The sequence below is a fragment of the Anolis carolinensis genome, chromosome 5 (genome assembly GCF_035594765.1).
Source record: "Anolis carolinensis isolate JA03-04 chromosome 5, rAnoCar3.1.pri, whole genome shotgun sequence".
In the NCBI taxonomy this organism is placed as follows: domain Eukaryota; kingdom Metazoa; phylum Chordata; class Lepidosauria; order Squamata; family Dactyloidae; genus Anolis; species Anolis carolinensis.
In genome coordinates this window covers 156,192,115-156,212,850 of record NC_085845.1, presented here as the reverse complement: position 1 = coordinate 156,212,850, position 20,736 = coordinate 156,192,115, and the positions used below count along the sequence as shown (strand labels likewise).

The following is a 20,736-nucleotide window of genomic DNA, read 5'->3' as shown; positions in this document are numbered from 1 at the left end:
AGATCATTAATCTGAAGTCATAATGTGATATACCTAGCCAAGTTATACAACATTACCACTTTACCCTATAACTCAATTTCAACTTATCATGATTGTACACAAATGTCAACTAGTCTATACAACATACATGTTTTTGTTACATCACCGTTAGGAAGATGGTCACTGATAAATAATTTAAATAGAATAACAGGAAAAAATAAATTTCATCCCCTTTGGAATGTATAATTGTTCAAGAAGTAATAGAGAGAGTGCCAGTTACATTTTTTTTCTTTGCTGTATGCACTCCTGAGTCACAGATTGTCAACAATCTGAGCTTTGCTTAAGAGCAGAAAAGAATATCTATAAAACTAGCATTGAGCAAGGAATCACTATCTTCTGAGCAAGTAATGCTGACAACCAAAGAGACCAAGGGTAATAGAGTTTTGATGCATTTGTGTTTTATTTTACCTGTGCAAATGGTTCTTCGTGATTATTCATCTTCTAAGTCTTAGCCTTTGTTGTTGACATCATATTGCAGAATGCATAGTTCTTCCAAACCACAACATTCTGAGGAGTAATAGGAACTTCCCACAGTAGATCATGGTGAGAAAGTGTGATTAACTTTCTGGAGATTGACTAAAAATGCCTTTGGCTTTATAGAATACACAGGCAGTCCCCAAGTTATGAACACGATTCTGTAGGCTTGTTTTTAAGTTGAATTTCTATGTACGTTGGAACAGATACATTTTTAAACTCCAGCGCTCGCTCTCTCTCTCTCTCTCTCTCTCTCTCTCTCTCTCTCTATCTATATATATACATACATACATACATACACACACAAGCACATACATACATAAGCTTTAGATAACATAGGGAAGGGTTAACACTCCTGTGGTGTTTGCTTTGTGGTCTGTGCCCCGGTTCAGAAGATTTCACCTCACTTTCTGTCTCTGTGAAAATTGGATTTTGAAAAATTTGGCTTCTTGTGGAAACAAGGATTAGAGAAAGAGTAGCTGTAATTCGGGTAAATAGTGGTGGGATATCAATAAAGATTATTTGTTATTTATTTAGTAATTCAGTTTTCACCATAGCAACATTAACCAAGTTTATCAGATATACCTGATTTAGCTGAAATGCTAAATTAGTGTTCTAATTAATTAGTATGCTGTACCAAGAATAATAACTGAAGTGAGTTGTGCAAACTATGATAACATATTTCATAGTACATATTTTTGTTATTTTTAAGGTTTCACAAGGCTCCCATGTTTTAATCTTGATTGAGCTGCTAACATTAATCATTGAGTTAAGACTAGCAATTCACATATTAATGTGGTGCTAGGGAAGAGACTACTTATTTCTGCATCAATCCACCAGTGGTACAAATATACAAGAGGACATAGATTTCTATAGAGCAAGGTCATGTGTAATTCTCGTTAATTTCATTCTGGTGTCCATGTCATCGATTTTTGCTGAAATGTCCATCAGTTTTAATGAAAACATTGTTCATTGATAGCTGCATGAAAGGAAAGCTAATTCTGGAAGCTAGTATCACTCTTAGAAGGCGAGATTTGATAAATATTTCACATGTAAGAAAAGGAATGGCCCATTTTGATTAAAAGGCAAAATGAGTGCTGTATTGATAATGTAGTTTGTCCAGTTTACTAAACTTTCTGCATTTGCTTTAAAGCATTTTTATTTGAAAATCAACTTTAAGCAATTGATTCTTGTAATGTATGTTAAGCAAATACAAAAATAGTAAATTGAAGAGTGAGAAAATGGGAAATAGCCCTAAAGAGGGGGGGGGGGGCAAGCAAGAACTATTGTACACAAATGGAGAAGTAATCTTTTTCCCTAACATCACACAACTTTTCAAATATTACGGCCATAACCAAGACTGACTTCATCTTGAAGATTTTACTGAACAAAGCCAATGTTAACAAAATAATAATGACAATATTGAGAAGGGCAGCATCATTTTAGTGATGCCCAAGAAAATTGTAGGCTTATGTCATTATTCATAGATGTCCAAAGTGATTGTACATTTGCATAGAACTCAGCATTTGTTATATGTCATCTCTCATTACTGATGGCAAGAAATAAACTAAGGATGAACGGTAACATTTTTAGAAGGTTAAGAATGATGGTACTTTTCAGATTGTTACTGTATCAACTGTTATGAAGAATGGATTATCATATTACACTTCATGGAGATATCCTTCCACAAAGCATTTTCTTTGCCTACAATGCTTGCCAACATTTAGGATTATTAAAGATATTGCTAGACGTGAATGTCCTGCACAATAAGTTCCACGTGCTGAGTTTGTACTTCCCTATGAAAAACTGATATGTAACTGAATCATAAGCTAGAGTTGCAAATCCATAACTGATCCGTATTGACATATGCTACATAATATGCACAACTGTGGTACTATGGCCACAATCATAAATACCCCCAGGAGCCTCTGTAAACTCATGAGTTTCAAATGCAATTTAGCATCTTGGCTGGGATTTTCCCTTCACTTTCCGATGTCCAGAAATTTTATACATTTCTAGTGTTATATCTTTTCCTTCCTAAACTAAGATGTTCCAAATGCTTGAGCCTTCTCATTCTCTTGATAGTTTTAGCCACCCTTTTCTGCAGTGAATATCATTCCTCAAGAAAAAAAATCAAAAGTACTAGAAGGCAGATAGAATAGAACCTGAGCAGGTGACAATCTGAAAATACAATATATATATATCATGTATTGTCGAAGGCTTTCATGGGCAGAATCACTGGGTGAAGAGACACAACCTACAAACTATCTACAGACCCACTAAGATAATCCAACAAATGTTACGTTTAGCAAAGGACAAGAGAGATCCTCTCACCTCTACAGGAGTCTACCGTATACCATGCAGCTGTGGACAAGTCTACATAGGGACTACCAAACACAGCATTGCCCAAACACAAATCAAGAAACATGAAAGGCATTGCAGATTAATTCAACCAGAGAAGTCAGCCATAGCAGAGCACTTGATGAACCCACCTGGACACAGCATATTATTCGAGAACACAGAAATGCTGGACCACTCTAACAACCACCATGTCAGATTACACAAAGAAGCCATTGAAATCCACAAGCATGTGGACAATTTCAAGAGAAAGGAGGAAACCATGAAAATGAACAAAATCTGGCTACCAGTATTTAAAAAACGCTTAAATCAGAACAATAAATAAAGAACAAATATCTGAAAACAGAGAAATTCCAGACATGAAACAATCAGGGACAGCTAACACCTCCAAACAAAGGATTCTCCCAGACAGGCAGAAGCCAGACCTTGAGGCCACAGGGCCATCAAATGCTAATCAAGGTGATTAATTACAACATCCACACCTGCCTCCAACAGACAAGAGTTCTTTCTCCCACCCTGGACCTTACACAGATATATAAACCTCCCTTGCCTAGTTTCATACATACCTCACAACATCTGAGGATGCCTGCCACAGATGTGGGTGAAACGTCAGGAGAGAAATCTTCTGGAACATGGACATACAGCCCGAAAAGCTCACGGCAACCCAATATATATAATGTACAATGTATACATGCCATCTCTGCTGCACTAGACTGGATGAACTGAATCAAGAGTCATTTAAAAATGTATTGGCCATTCTATCCCTGCAGCTCGTGAGCCAGAATTGCTTAGAGGAATTGGGCAATAGTGACACTGCCTTGCCAGCTACATGGTTAATCCCCATTTAATCTTTAACACAGTGGCAATATATTTGGCCCATCATAGGAAGGAGATCAAAGACAAACACTAGGAAAATTTAATTCTTCTATCAGTTTCTAGGAGGGAGAGAATCAGAACACCAGAAGGAAGCTTGAATAGAGTAGGCTGTCTTTCTAGAATAATTTCATCATGAAAAAACAGAAACCCAATGAACGTACAAGTTTACTCCAGCAAACAAAAAATAAGCATGCAAGCCTCAGCAAGGCAGACATTATTGGATTCTACTGAATAATGATGTTTGCCTTCTGCTTGTGTCTGCCACTAGAGAAATTGCCAATCCATCTCTGACCTCATAGCTTCTTATTGTTTTGTTGTCATGAATCATTTTTCCCCTTTTATTTTAGCAATGCAAGCTCTAGTTCAACAAAATTGTGACATATAGCCTTACGAGAGTTTTCCACACAGCAGCACAAGGCTAAACATACAGTTCTAGAAAAACAGAGCACAAAGAAGGTTCCTGCCAATCAAATAATCAGTCACTAGATTCGAGGTGTGTCTACACTACATAAGTTTGATGTTACTTAAATGCCATGTGCTCGTGCCACATTATCCTAGGATGGGTGGTTTTGTGTGGTACAAAGAATCCTCTGCCACTGAGCTTTTGTCCATTCAGCTAAAGATAAATTTCATCTCCAAATAATAAGAATTCTCTGCTTGTTCCAGTCAGTGGACAAGAACTCTCTACTAGTAAATTTTAAGAACCTAACCCAAACTAGATATTTCAGACCAAAGATATAAAAGGTCAGACTTCACGTGACAATTATGTATATCTGCATACAAGATAAAAGAAAAGATTCACTGAAAGCATGGTGTGTTAGCTTTTGGTAGCACAACTCTACAAATAGGGCTGTCAGGGATTGTGTTAACAATGCAAGTTCTACAATATGACTACAGGGAGAGTATATGCCTTTCCAATAACATGTCGAATTTCTTTCCATACACATCCAGAGGTTCACGGGGGAAGAGCGGGAACACAGAAAGTGCTCTGAACTTCACTTAATAATCCATAATATTTACAGGTGGGTAGCAATAAACAAATAAGAAGGGGCATATTGCTAATTTATGGTGTTTTTATTAGCAAACCAGCCATGTCTTCTCTCACTGTATTTATAATTGCAATGCTCTTAATACCGGAACACTGAAATATATCTGATTATATATTTCTGGTAAGCCAGTGTTGTTCCGATTCCAAAGATAAACCTAAGGCTTGCTTCTCAATTCCAAACCAAAACTTAAAAAAAAAACACACACAACAAAACCAAAGAAAACCCACGGCTGAAAATTATCCCCTGTGCAATGTCACAATATTTTCATCATTTCAACAGGAAGCGCAGCATCATTAACTTTAAATTGCAATGATACAGGAACCACATTGCCTTGGAGGCTGACTTAAAAGGACAAGTATGGAAACATAAATGTAAATGTAGTCTACCAGCTTGCGGGGAGAGGGAGGCTTACAGTCTCCAAACACAACATTTAGTCCTTTCAGACATGGCTGAAAGAAGCCATTGATCTTCAGAAAACGGTAAGAGGAGGAGTCCCATATGATATTGTTCTTTATAGTGGTCAGCTTTATATATCAATAAATGGAGTAATGGTGTAGTGGAAAACTCATAATAATATGAATGGTCAAATAGCAGAATTTTCTAGTGCTACGCCAAAATGTTTTCAGCATAAACATTCTGGCGCATTTGTAGGAAAAGTGAGAGTTGCAGAGAATGAAATAGATGCATAGCTTCTGAAGATTTTCAGAGTGAAAAGACCTGCGTTTTTATTTTTTAACAACCAGATGGTAACAGTACCATAATTAGCAGGGGTTTTTTAGAACTGTGCACGTTCCTAGCTCTTTTCTTCCTTGCTTTACAATATTTTGTTCCCAGGAATATGCTTCCTTAGGGTGCATTTAAACTGTAGAATTAATGCAATTTTACACCACTTTATTTGCCATGGCTCAATGCTGTGGAATCCTGGAAGCAGTAGTTCAATGAGGCACCAATACCCTTTGGCAGAAACTACAACTCTTATGATGCCAAAACATTGAACCATCACAGTTAAAATGGTGTCAAACTGTATTCATTCCACCTTTAGACATATGGTAAAGTGAAATGGCCCATAACAGAGGACTGCCACTCCACTTTACAAGAAACCAGGAGTAAAGGCTGTTTAGAAGAAACAAAGAGGTCAACTGTCAAAATAATTTCAAGAAGAGAAGCTGTGTTGGTCTGACGGAGAAAAAACAACATTTTGTGGCAACTTAAAAATTAACAAATATATTGTGACATAAGCCACAGATGGGGACAGTTCATTTATCAGAAACTACTTAAGATGAAAATATACAGTCTTGGAGGGAGGGGGCAGTTGAATGAGACAAAATACAAAAAAATACAAACAGTGATGATTATGTTAAAGCTTAACACCAGTCACTTACAGAGTAGCATTGATGATAAACAATTCAGCATTGAGAATTTATTTTAACTGTATTTATTTATTACATTTGTATCCTATTTTTCCAGGCAGTGTAATCTCTCTTCCTTCAACTTTATTCTCAAATAAAGATGGATCAGGCTGAGCTACAGTCACCTAGTGAGTTTTGTGGTCCAATGAGGATGAGAACATGGATTATACAAATTCCAGTCTGATACTTTAACCATTATGCCATATACTGTCATAGCCCACTGCAATGGAATCATGGGAGCCATAGTTCCATGAAGCATCAGCACTCTTTTGGCAGAGAAGGCTAAAGACATTTCAAAACTACAACCCATATCACTGAGCCTGACATTTATGGTGGGGTCAAACTGCATTATTTCTATAGTATAGATCAGGAATGGGCAAACTAAGGCCTGGAGGCTGGATGTGGCTCCCTGAACATTTACCTCAGGCCCTCCTCATTTTCCCTGTCCTCTTAGCTTAAGGACACGGCAGCCCATCACGACCTTATGCCAAAAAGACAAGGGAGGAAGGCACATAGCAGCCGAGAGTCCTCTGGAGAGCTCTCAGCCACCGCCTGTCTTGCCCTCCTCCTGGCATAATGTCGAGGATTGGAGGAGGATTTGGAGGAGGATCGGGGCAGTTGCCACATGTCCCCACTTCCTCCCTGCACAAAGCTGGGGCAAGCAGCCCTGTCCTTATGCTTGGAGGTGTTTTCTGTCCAGTTTTATGGGATCAATTTGTGCCAGGAATTACATACTTACTTTTATCATCTGTTTTATACATAAAAGCTCAATCAAAGTCAATGCAAGAGTACCTGTTGAAGTTCAGAATACATTTCTGTTGCCACCTATTACAGTAAGGATGTAGAGGTTGGAGGGCCACAAAAAACTACAGCAGGACAGCCCTCCATCACCCACATCATTAAAAAAAAGACAAATTCTCTTGAAGTGGTTTATTATTCTAGTGTTGGCTGTTCTGTTCTGTTCTAGGGAGAGTTTGGGAACTTTAGGAAGCTTGAGGAATGCAAAACAGAAGAGGCTAGGCTACATGTACCTCTTGGGCTTCTCTTTTTCCACACCCAGTCTACATATATTCCTATCTGTGATCCTTGGCTATGTCAAGGTAGGTCTGAGCCATGGTTGTTTTTTTGTTTTTGTTTTTCGTGTCAGGAGCAACCGGAGTTGCTTCTGGAGTGAGAGAATTGGCCGTCTGCAAGGACGTTGCCCAGGGGACGCCCGGATATTTTGATGTTTTTACCATCCTTGTGGGAGGCTTCTCTCATGTCCCCGCATGGAGCTGGAGCTGATAGAGGGAGCTCATCCACACTCTCCCCAGGTGGGATTCGAACCTGGCAGCTTTCAGGTCAGCAACCCAACCTTCAAGTCACTTAGTCCACTACGCCATCTGGGGGCTCCTGAGCCATGGTGTCCCAAGCAGATACCTTCTGGAAAAGATCAAGCCTAATATTACTACCACTTTATCCCTCCCCCATTCAGCCCTGACGTCATATGAGAATGTTAGGAAAACAATTTCAAAGGAGTGTAGATTTGGATACATAGAGCAAAGTACCATGAAATGATTCTCTCTGTTCTCTGTTTACATGGAAGGATAGCTGAATGATTCTTTCATCTAAAACCTGGCACAGAAAATAATTTAGCACTGTTTGTGATTAACATGGTTTGAGCATCCTGATTTACTTATAAGCAAAAATAATCCCTTGCAGATTTACATATTACAGATCCAGTGCCTCTGTTTTAAACTAAGCTATTCTCACTCGTTAGATGACTAATCAGTCTTTTCCATGACTAATCAGACTTTTGCATGCCATGAGCAATAGCTTCGGCTTGATGATATCTAGCAGGAAATAACTCTTAATGAAATAATTGTGCATTTGTCTGGCCCAGACAGAGACCAAATATTATCAATTTCCATTATGAAATTCTAAAAAATTCCTCTATGTATCTCTGGTAATAAATTTTAATTTATCTTAATATCATCATAATTGGACATCTTATCAGTTTAGATATGCTTTGGTCCTTCCTATTATGGGAGTAAAGGCAGAAGTCTAAAGACTGGTTTATAGAAAGCAGTATTCCTGAAGGAATTCCAAATTTATTTGCTGGAAAGGGATTTGAGACAGTCTGGTTTAGAAACCATCCCCATTCTACCAGTTCTACCGCTATGACAGGAATGCTGCATTGCATAACCAAGATGCCACATTATTATTATTTTTTTAAATCCTTTCCTAACAGACTTTTTAAATAAGCTTAACACATTAAATACAAATATGGACTAGGCCACGTGATGGGAAAACAGGGTCCAGAATATGTTCTTGAACTCCAGTCCTAGCAAAACCAACAATGAGAGATGATAACATTTAAAATGCAACATATTGAAAAGAGGTTTTTAAAGAAGCAAATAAACACTGTGATCCCACCATGGCAAACACTGCTTTTGTATTATATCAAGGAAGTATGAGCAAGCATGAAGAGAAAATGCATATATTTCTTGAGAGGAGATGTCAAACAATGTAATAGTGGTTGAAATGAAGTTAATGCACTACAGCCAAAACGTAGATATAGATAAAGTAATAAAGTTGTAAATGTTTGCTGCATTGTTAATATTATTGAATGTAAAATCAAAAGTCTTGGTAATTATCTGTTGTCTTTATTGCCCAGAGTGCTGGCCAATAGCCTTCTCACTGAGCAATTGAGGCAAACACTACCTTCATACTTCCCCAAATATCTGCAAAAGGGAAACATTGGAGATTTTAACTGTAGGGGAAGGACAAAGGCAAGCAAACATTCCTAGAAGAAGCTGGGACATCTGTGACAATGCCTCTCAACCTACACAGTACCTTGAAACAAACCAATGAATAATAAATCAAATGTAGTATGATAACCATGGGTTTAAAAGTACTTTAGCTCCCAAATGTCCAAGCAAAGTTTACCCAGCAACTGGATGAGAGAGAGGTGCAATATCTGACTTCATTCTGAAGACAATGGCTAGGAACAAGAACCAGTATATACCCTCTCAGGTACACCACGGACTATGTCATTCTGTTCATTTCATTTAAACATTGGTTGTTATTACTTGCCCTGGGCTAAAATATAAAAGCTTTTATGCCTGGAAAAGAGTCAGCACAGGGGAAATATCTTTCAAAAGATTGTATCTTGTTCATCACATCTCATGTCGCATTTTTCTTCCATGGCATTCCAGCAGGTACATCAGAGCTTGAAAATGTAGTTTGTGGCCTTCAACTCCTGGAGCTGAAGTAGGAGCTCCCAGTGGCGTAGTGGATTAAAGCCTTGTAACTTGAAGGTTGGGTTGCTGATCTGAAAACTGCCAGGTTCAAATCCCACCCGGGGAGAGCGCGGATGAGCTCCCTCTATCAGCTCCAGCTCCATGCGGGGACATGAGAGAATCCTCCCACAAGGATGATAAAAACATCAAAAACATCCGGGCGTCCCCTGGATAATGTCCTTGCAGACGGCCAATTCTCTCACACCAGAAGCGACTTGCAGTTTCTCAAGTCGCTCCTGACACAGAAAAAAAAAAACTCCTGGAGTAGCCATACTGGCTGGGGTGTTCAGTGAGTTGTAATCCAAAAAATATTTCTTTTCTCGGGCTCGGGCTGTGGCGCAGGCTGGAGAGCAGCTGCAATGAATCACTGCAATGAATCACTCTGACCAGGAGGTCATGAGTTTGAGGCCCGCTCGGAGCCTATGTTTGTCTTGTCTTTGTTCTATGTTAAAAGGCATTGAATGTTTTCCTATATGTGTAATGTGATCCGCCCTGAGTCCCCTTTGGGGTGAGAAGGGCAGAATATAAATGCTGTAAATAAATAAATAAATAAATTCCGGGTTCTGGGTCTTACATAAGCCAGTCAGGGAACCCACTGAAATACTCATTCAGCTTCGCCTTCTCCAAACTCCTGCATTTCATTTAGTTCGTTCCTTTACTGTATACCGCCCACTCAGCACAGACCTCTGGGCAGTTTATAAAATTTAAAATCATAGCACATTCAATACCTAAACATCAAATACTTTACATTTCTTTAAAAGAAACCATCAGAGTACAAACTTCACAGATGAAATAAAGCCAGCAACAATGCCCATAGGGGAAAAATTAAACATAGATGATACTTATGCGCCTAGAGATCCTGCCCTGAGACCCACATGCACCTTTGATGTAACAAACCCTGTCCTGCGCCAGGAGAATTATGCAGCAAATTATGCTTAAGCACATTCTCCAGGCACTCTTTTCCAATTCATGCATACACCTCGTACATGACAACTTACTAGGGTACAGAAGCTATCCAGTTGATGTGTGCCCATTGTAGGATGGTGTATGTTTTTATCATGTTGGCAGTTAAGATGTACTCTGCAATTATTCTGACTTCTTCAAGGTAGCAAAAAAAGAGGAAAGCAAGGACAGGAAAATGAGGAAATTTTGGTAGTAGCCAACAACATCTAACGTCCTAAAATCAGTGAAGGAAGGAGGATGTTGTAATAAAAGCCTTAGCTGAAACATCTCAGGAATACAGCAACAAATAATTTCACGTGACATCTATCGTGAGGAGGACCTTTATGCCACAGATAGGATTTGCAACTCTTCATTATGTGGCTCCATTTTATCCCCTTACAATTTTAAAGTGGTTTCCCAATAGCACAGAGGGAAGGAAGTCCAGCTGATTAGATGCTTCACTCCTTTTACTGGCACATTTATTTCAGTTAGGAAAAAATGTTATCTCCCTTGCAAGCAAAATCAGATACTACGTCATCATGGAGGAGTCTGGGAACTCCATTATCTCACAAAGTATTACTTCTTTCTTCCATGTTCAAACTGAGGGTGAAACAGAACACAAGTAGCTTCTGGTCTGTTCTTGCCACAGGAATCTGAAAAGGCATTCCTGTCTCAGAGAGAACCGATGTGGTGTAGTGGTTAAATGCCGGACAAGAACCGAAAAGATCCACATTAAAATCCCTAAAATGAGTAGAGGTTTTTATCTTTATCTTTTACACTGTATTATTTAGTTTACTATCTTGTAGCCTTGCTGTGAAACAGGGTATACTGTCCTGAGCACCTCAAAGAAAAGGCAGAATTAAAACTGTATTGTAACAATAGTAATAACAACAATCCATGGGATCCCACAACTTTCACACACAATTTGTAAGAATGAAATAAAATTTCAAGGACTTTCGGGACCTATTTCTCTTGTTAGTTCTATGCCAGTAGGAGAAACGTGAGCCTCATTGCCCAGATGGTGATGAACTACTGTTGCCATCCTCCCTTATCATTATCCAGCCGGCACTGGATGGATGGGAAAAACGATTATATCAGGAGGGCATTCCAATCCTAGGAGACACTGTAATGTAGTAGTTTGAGTGTTGTGACTTGTCTTTGAACTGGAAACCAGGGTTAGATACCCCATACGGCCATGAAAACTGCCAGAGTGATCTTGGGCAAGTCAAGTCACATACTCTTAAGGTAAAGGTTTTCCCCTGACATTAAGTCCAGTCATGTCTGACTCTGGGGGTTGGTGCTCATCTCCATTTCTAAGCCTAAGAGCCGGCGTTGTCCGTAGAAACCTCCAAGGTCATGTGGCCAGCATGACTGCCATAAGTTGGAAACAACTTGAAGGCATGCAACAGTAATTCTAACCCTGCTCTGTACATTTTCCCTAGCCCAGCACTAATCAGAAACATCCAAAAAGCATAATTCTATCCACACTCCTAAGACTGGAGTACAGATTATCCTTGGACCAGAATGACTAAATCAGTTCAATGGAAGGACTTCTATCCAGTGCTGCTTTTTGTGGTTTCCAGTAACAAAGGAGTACAGTTCTTGGTTCATAAACATGCCTATACAATTTGAATGTGACCAACACACTTTATGAACTTCATTTCTGAACCATGCGGATACATTAAAACACCTTAATAATGTTCTCCATTTTCTCTGGATCAAGGCACCTCCACCCTGTATGCCACAAGATATCTCTTGTTATGAGGCTTTAATCTGAGTATGTTGTCAGCTAAGCTTCTTGAAGCTTGGCAAAGCCTTTTTTTTTCAAAATCCCAGTTTGCAAAGAACTCTCCACAGAAGCTGTAGCTGTTGCACTAACACTCATAGATGTATTTACATTAATTGGTTGCTTCCACTCAAAATAGCATCAGTTATAGCAGAAAGCATGTCTCGTAGTAATGATGTTGTTGAGGCAAAAACAAGCCAAGAAACCACAACTGAATGGTACAGCAAATCCAGAAGACACAGGTTCAATATATTGTCACACACACACACACACACACCCCAAAAGAAAAGGAAACCCCTCATCTGAAACTATTGAGATTACCAATGAAGAGATAGACTGATAGTTAGATGCAATAGCTCAAGATTTTAATACAAAATGCACATCCCAATTGCCCTAATGCCCTATGGAATTCTTGAAGTTACAGAAGTGGATTCCATGTCATAACAGTAATACAAAACTTATCCTGGGGATGCAGCTACAGTGTAAAATGTATGCAATTTGAAACTACTTTAACTGCCATGGCTCGATGCTATTGAATCATGGAAGTTGCAGTTTGGTGACACACCAGCACTATTTGGCAGAGAAAGCTAAAGACCTTCTAAAGCTATAACATCCATGAACCCACAGCACTGAGCATGACAACTAACATGATGTCAAAAGGCATTAATTCTACAGTATACAGATGCACCTTGAGTTAAGCAGTCAACAGCCAAAAGAAAATGTCATTGTTATGCATCAGCACTAAAGGCTATTGACAGTGACTTAGTGGGAAATCAAAAAAATATCTTTAATTCTATGTACATTTGGCTTATATTCCCTTCCAAATAAATATTTAGGATCAATATGTTGGTCCTTATATTTAAGCACTCTTCTTTTCCAAAGACTCAAAATGGACATTTTGTTTTACCAGTTGCAATCTCTATCTACCTCAATTGCCACTTCCTTTATGGACAAATGTTCATTCCTAACTGCTTCAAAATTCCTCTTCTTCCAAAATACCATTCCATATTTCGGCCTATCAAGTGGAAACTTCATGAGTAGAAAAGGAACTGAGTATTCATGTCCCAAATTTGAAATAATTACTATTAATATTGAAATAATGTTTAACCTGGACATGCCTTAAAAGCCCTTGTTTTACAAAAACTGATTAGTTTAAATAGTCACTACAAAGTTTGATAACCCTTTCAGCATCATACATGCTCTGACTTTTGACAAAGTTATTTTCCCCTATGTAGGGAAATCTGCCAACCTATCCTGCAAACTGTATTATGCTTACCTAGAAGAAAACCTAACTGGTCAGAGTGGGATTTACTTCTAAGTAAACAAGGAGTGCATTCTTAATGTTCAGGCAAGGTTATCAAAATATTCATGCAATGTTATCAAAATGCATCCAGTTAATTGTCTACTTAAATTAAGCCTAGACAAAAAATCCAATTAGCATATAGTTATCATTTAAGAATTAATTCTATTATGCTACCAGCATCTTCTCTTCCTTTTCTGAATGCTAAACCTTTAGACACATCATCTGCTAGCCAGAACAGACTGAGAAGGATGGAGAGTAGCAACCCCAGGAAGGTCGGAATAAGTATTCCAGCCTGGCTATAAACAAAAGAGAATCAGAGTATAATGTTGGGGAGAGCTGGCATACTGTAGGGCTCTGAGTGAACTATGACTCTGGAGAATAGGGTCAAAATTCCCACTTGGCCATTAAAACCAACGGGGTGAGCCTGGGCAAGTCATGCATTCTCTTCTCCAAAAGAACCCTGTGATAGGTTCACCTTTGACTTAGCATAAATCAGAAACAACTTGATAGCACATGCCAACACTGATAATATTTTGACTGCACTGAAACAGGCTCAGCGCCTTGGATAAGCACCATCCAGGCTTCAAGCTGGCTCTAAGACTACTAAATACCCACTCAGGGAAATCACTTCTTTCTCTGCCTGTTTCACACTGACCTATATGTTCAAGGTAGATGTGCCCACCCAGGGATGTGCTCTTCCATCTGGCAGAATCAGAGAGGTGAAATCTACACTGTAGAATTATTATATTTTGACACTACTTGAACTGCTGTGGGTCAATACTATGGAATCATGAGAAATATAGTGTTACAAGACCTCTAGCATTCTCTGCCAAATAGCGCTGATGTGTCCCATGATTCCATAGCTTTGAGCCATGGCAGTTCAAGTGGGGTCAAACTGCATTAAATTTATAGTATACATGCATTCAAAGTGATGGGGGAAACTTCATAAGACCCTGACCAGAACAATTACACGGTTAAAGCCTGGATTACAGAAAAACACACCTTTAACTTCTAGGGGTGCCTCTAAACCAGACCTACACAACCTCCAGGTATTTTGGACTTCAACTCCCAGAAGTCTTGGCTAGGCCTCTGGGAGTTGGAGGCCCAAACACTTGGAGGACCACAGGTTGGGCAGACCGGCTCTAAACTGCAGACTCAATGCAGTTTGATGCCACTTGAACTGCCATAGTTCAGCAGTATGGAAGCATGGGAGCTGCATTATGGTGAGACATCAACACTCTTTAGCAAAAAAGAAAAGAAAAGGTGAAAGACATTGAAAAATTACATACAACACCAAATGTCCATAGCATTGAGCCATGACAGTTAAAGCAAGTCATACAATCACAGAGCTAGGCCCCTTCTACACTGCCACATAATCCAGATTATCAGAGCAGAGAATCCACATTATGTGCTTTGAACTGGATTATATGAGTCTACACTGCCAGATAATCCAGTTCAAAGCAGATCATCTGGATGTCATATGGCAATGTAGAAGGGGCCTTAGAAGAGATTCCAAGGGCCATTCTGTTCAAACCAATCCTGCTGCCATGCAGAAACACACAAATCCAAGCACTCCACGTGACCATTTAGCCTCTACTTAAAAACCTCCAGAGAAAGACATCCTACGAAGTCAAACATTGATATCTACAAAAATGTAGACAATTTCAACAGAAAGGAGGAAACCATGAAAATGAACAAATTCTGTCTACCAGAATTTTAAAAACTCTAAAATCACAACAGCAAATAAAGAACATTCAAAAACAGGGGAATTCCAAACAAGAGACAATAAGGGCCAGCTAACACCTCCCAACAAAAGATTACCCCAGGCAGGAAGCAGCCAGCCTTTGAAACTGCCAATCAAGGTGATCAATTGCAACATTCACACTTGCTTCAAACAGGCAATAGTTCATTCTCCCAACCAGGACTTTCCACAGATATATAAACTCCACATGCCTAGTGCCCAACAGACCTCACACCTCTGAGGATGCCTGCCATAGATGTGGGTGAAACATCAGGAGAGAATGCTTCTGTAACATGGCCATACAGTCCGGAAAACTCACAGCAACCCAGTAAGGAAGTTCTTCCTAATGTTTAGATTACTATGGAATCGCTTTCCCTGCAGCTTGAATCCATTGCCCCATTGATGTGCCTAAGCTGGATCCTAGGATCTGATCCCAGATTATCTGGCAGTGTAGACTCATATAGTCCAGTTCAAAGCAGATAATCTGGGCTGAGAACCTGGGATATAGGACAGTGTAGATCACTACAACTCCCAGAAATCCCAGTCAGTTTACCAGCTGTTAGGATTTCTGGGAGTTGAAGGCCAAAACATCTGGGGACCCACAGGTTGAGAACTACTGGTGTAGATCAGTGGTTCTGTAGCCAAGGGGGGGTGTTAGGGTTTCAACACACCCACCCACCCCACCCCCCGAATTTTTTTTCTGGCTAAGGCTCTGTTTCTCAACCTGTGAGCAATGGCCCAGCAGTGGCCCATGAGAACAAAAATCCAGTCCATGAACCTCTTTATTTATTTATTTTATTTCTGCTCCTTTCTGCAGAGCTGATCATTGCATTGGATAGACCAGATCAGCTCTAGATTATTAAATATGGCTTTCTGTGGGTGAGCAGATGACATATGTTCTGTGTCAGAAGAGAAAAAGACCTTGGAGTCCTCGTGGACAACAAGTTAAACATGAGCCAACAATGTGATGCGGCAGCTAAAAAAGCCAACGGGATTCTGGCCTGCATCAATAGGAGTATAGCGTCTAGATCCAGGGAAGTCATGCTCCCCCTCTATTCTGCCTTGGTCAGACCACACCTGGAATACTGTGTCCAATTCTGGGCCCTACAGTTGAAGGGAGATGTTGACAAGCTGGAATGTGTCCAGAGGAGGGTGACTAAAATGGTCAAGGGTCTGGAGAACGAGCCCTATGAGGAGCGGCTTAAAGAACTGGGCATGTTTTTTTTTATTTTTTAAAATATAATTTTTTATTGAGTTTGGTGATTAACATCAGTATAAAAAAGGGGGGAGGAAGAATGCAAGGAGAGGGGAGAGGGGGGGTGGGGAAAAACGAAGTTTCCATAATAGGAGGGCATGGGGGAAGATAGGAAGGGGGGCTGGAGTAAGGGTGAAGGTGGAAGAAAGGAAGAGGGGAGGGCTCAGCTGGGGGGGGGGAGAGGTAGAGAGAGGTAGGGATGGGGGGGGGGGTTAGAGGGAGACTTCCAATCGACTAATTTCCAGTCCATGTTTCACATCAGAACGTAGTCTCATGTAGGTAGTTGTCTAGTAATGTCCAGTTTGTTTCCTTCATTGGTTGTCCCGTAGATTTTTTGAGAAGAAAGGTCAGTCTGTCCATGTTTCTGATATCCAATAGTTTTTCCATCCATTCTTCTTTGCTGAGATTTTTCCCTTCTTTCCAGTTTCTGGCTAGGACTATTCTAGCTGCAGTAATAGCATAGATAAATAGTTTTTGTTTATTGTCTTTCCCTATTTCTGGGAAATAAGAACTGGGCATGTTTAGCCTGCAGAAGAGAAGGCTGAGAGGAGACATGATAGCCATGGACAAATATGTGAGGGGAAGTCATAGGGAGGAGGGAGCGAGCTTGTTTTCTGCTGCTCTGGAGACTAGGAAGCGGAACAATGGCTTCAAACTGCAGTAAAAGAGATTCCACCGGAACATCAGGAAGAACTTCCTCACTGTGAGAGTTGTTCAGCAGTGGAACTCTCTGCCCCGGACTGTGGTGGAGGCTCCTTCCTTGGAGACTTTTAAGCAGAGGCTGGATGGCTATCTGTCGGGGGTGCTTTGAATGCGATTTCCTGCTTCCTGGCAGGGGGTTGGACTGGATGGCCCATGAGGTCTCTTCCAACTCTATTATTCTATGATTCTATGTGGTCTATCCAATGCAATGTTCTGAATCAGCACCCCAAATAACCAATCTAAAGTTGACCAAAAACTGATTCGTAACCCTTTTGGTACTAATGTTGGAGAGTGGTCCCTGGTCAAAAAAAGGTTGGGGACCACTGGTGTAGATCCAGCCCTAGAGACACCAGAATCTCTCCAGCAAGCGGTCCTAGATGCCTCCAATGTGGAAACTGGGAGGGCGCTAGGACCGAGGAGGGCCCCAGCAGGAAAGGATGCAGGAACTGTAACCTAGGCAATTAACAACAGGCTGCTTCCTCCATCCTCTGTCGCCCCCTCCCCACCCTGGCAGACCCCCTCCCCATCAGCGCCACACACAAACCTCCCAACTGTCAGCTTCTGCTTCAGTCGCTGCCGCCCCCCGACGTTTCCCCGTCCTTCCCTCCTTCCCTTCGCCCGTGATGCTGCTCCCATCCCCTTGCTTGGGGGGAAGGATGCCTGTCCAGCAGTCACTCCTCTCCGAAGGGTTGTTTTAGGGGGGAACCGAGGGGCCATCCATCTCCCAGCCCAACCACTGAAGGCTTCAACCCTGCCTTCTCTTTTCTGGGCGTGTTTCGAAGCACACACATCTCTTTGAAGGGGAGGGAAGGGGGAAATAAAAACCCAAGCTCAATAAAGTCCCGACCACCTGCGAAGGCGAAGGACCCTTTGGCTTCATTGGGAGGCGAAGTCCGGCAGGGATGATTGGGAAATTCCCAGTTCCCTTTCCCTCCCGTTGCAACAAAAGAAAAGGAGGGAAAGGTAGATTGGAGAGAATAGAAACCGGCAAACAAACAAGGAAAAACTGAAGGAGGGGAGGCAGGGAGGAGGGATGCTCCTGTCGGAAGGGACAAACAAAGAAGGGGAAGAGAGCCCTGGCCCGAAAGGCAGCCGCTTCACCCGAAGCAAGTCAACCCAAAGTCCGCCCCGGTGTGGGACCCCAGAAACCAAGGGGCTCAGCACGCCTTCCTTGTCTCTCGAATGGGGAGAGAATGAAGGCAAAGCAGCCCCTGGTCCGTCCACGCCACCCAGGGCCAGCAGCCAGGGCGACCCCAGGAAATGGCGTCATTTATTTCATCTATTTTTCAGAGAGAGAGATCTCAAATTGGGAGAACTTTGGAGGCGAGTCCGAGCGAGGCCCGCGAGAGAGCGAGGGCTGATGCCGGAGCCCGGGAGGAGGCTTACCTGTCAAATGCCATCCTGGAAAGGTCGGGGAGACCCACCCCATCCCCCTTGGAGCAGGTTACTATGGAAATGGTCCTCAGGATGCTGCGGAACCAAACCCCTTTCCCTCCTCCTCCGGATCGCAAGGAGAGGAGCAGAGCCCAAGCGGTCCCCGCCGGCTGGCTCTGTCTGGAGGAGGCAGGAGGCGGCTGCTGCTGCTTAGCTTTGCTCCTTTTCTCTTCCCCTGGCTGCCTGCCTCCTTCCTTCCCTCCTTCCTTCCTTCCTTCCTTCCTCCCTCCCAAAGGGACCCGGCGGGGCGATCAGATCTTCTCCTGGCTGCCAGAGCTCGGAAGTGGAAGGACAGGCTCACACCAGCGGCAGCAGCAGCAGCCCCAGCCCAGCGCTTTGCAAAGAGAGAGGAGCTGCTTCTTAGCCACACCGCTGGAATTTAAAGGGGCAGCCACGCTTAGCACTTTCCCCATTTCCTCTTACCTTAGTGTGACATGGGCCCCATCTACATTGTTCACTAAATGCAAGGCGAAGCTAGCTGGAAACTGCAGCCCCAGACAACAAACTCCACCAAAGGCAGCGAAAGGAAGCCCTTAATGTGATTCAGTGCTCTGCGATTTGTGCCATCACTATCTGGGCCTCAAACTGGTTTTAGGGCTGTGGTTCTCAACCTGTGGGTCCCCAGATGTTTTGGCCTTCAACTACCAGAAATCATAACAGCTGGTAAACTGGCTGGGGTTTCTGGGAGTTGTAGTAGTAGTAGTAATAATAATAATATTTTTGTATCCCAAAGGGAGTCGGGGCAGCTTACATATGGCACAAGGTGCCTAAAACAACGCATAAAATAAACACACAGTACAATACAAAATAAAATTACTAGTACAGTAGAGTCTCACTTATCTAACATAAACGGGCTGGCAGAATGTTGGATAAGCGAATATGTTGGATAATAAGGAGGCATTAAGGAAAAGCCTATTAAACATCAAATTAGGTTATGAATTTACAAATTAAGCACCAAAACATCATGTTATACAACAAATTTGACAGAAAAAGTAGTTCAATATGCAGTAATGCTATGTAGTAATTACTGTATTTTACGAATTTAGCACCAAAATATCATGATGTATTGAAAAGATTGACTACAAAAATGAGTTGGATAATCCAGAATGTTGGATAAGCGAGTGTTGGATAAGTGAGACTCTACTGTATATAAAACAAGAATTTGAACTCGGAACAGTGCCAATAACCTAAAGTGTCATCCATCGTAAAACCATTGCCAACTGTAAACAAGAAGAAAAGAAAGGGATAGTGCAAGTTGTAGCTAAGGAACAAGGGAATTGGATAAAAGTGTTGTGCTGTATCATAATTGCAGACCATTGGGCTAGACATTCTCAAAGGCTTGTCTAAACAACATCCAAATCTTCAAGTCCCTCTGGAAGGAGGATAGGGTGGGGGCCTGGGGACCCCAGAGTGAGAAGCACTGTTCTAGGGTTTCCTTTTGCCACAGGCCTCCATTGGCTTCCAATCATTTTCCGGTCCCAATTCAAGGTGAAGGTTATCACCTACAAAGCCCTGAACAGTCTGGGACCCGCCTACCTTCATGATCATGTTTCTCCCTACGAACCTACGTGGTCTATTCAATCGTCGGAGGAGGCCCTCCTCTCGCTCCCACCTCCATCGCAAATGTGGCTTGTGGGGACGAGGAGAGGGCCTTCTCCGTGGTGGCCCCTCGGCTCTGGAACTCCCTTCCCAGGAAGATCAGGCAGGCCTTTAAGAAATATCTGAAAACCTGGCTCTTCCAGTGTGCTTTCAACAACTGATCATAAGAATTATCTCCTCAGCATGGATACTATCGGGCCTAATGTATTGTTCTTTCTGCCCGCATTTGATAATGACTCTCCTTGGTTATTCCATCTTGAATTCTCCTTTTTGCAGTACCTTACCTGCCTCATTAGATTTTAATCATGCGCTTTGCACCACTGCCCAGCCTTTTTATTATCTTGTTTTTATTCGGCAGTTTTACTCACCATTATATTGCTGTAAAGTGTTGGTTTGACCTGTGTAATGTTAAATGTTAATGTTTTTATTGTGAATGTATTTTTATTTTGTTTATTGTCGAAATTTGGGCTTGGCCCCATGTTAGCCAC

General features: G+C 41.5%; 1 protein-coding gene across 4 annotated transcripts in view; it reads right to left on the bottom strand.

Moving 5' to 3' along the window:
* nav3 (neuron navigator 3) overlaps positions 1-18,998 on the bottom strand; it is a 587,869-nt gene extending 568,871 nt beyond the window's left edge. For all 4 annotated transcript variants that reach the window (XM_016993769.2, XM_062980879.1, XM_016993770.2 and 1 more), the window contains exon 1: positions 18,602-18,998. The gene's annotated coding sequence lies outside the window, so the exon portion shown is untranslated. The remainder of the gene's footprint in view (positions 1-18,601) is intronic.
* Between the last annotated feature and the right edge of the window lie 1,738 nt (positions 18,999-20,736).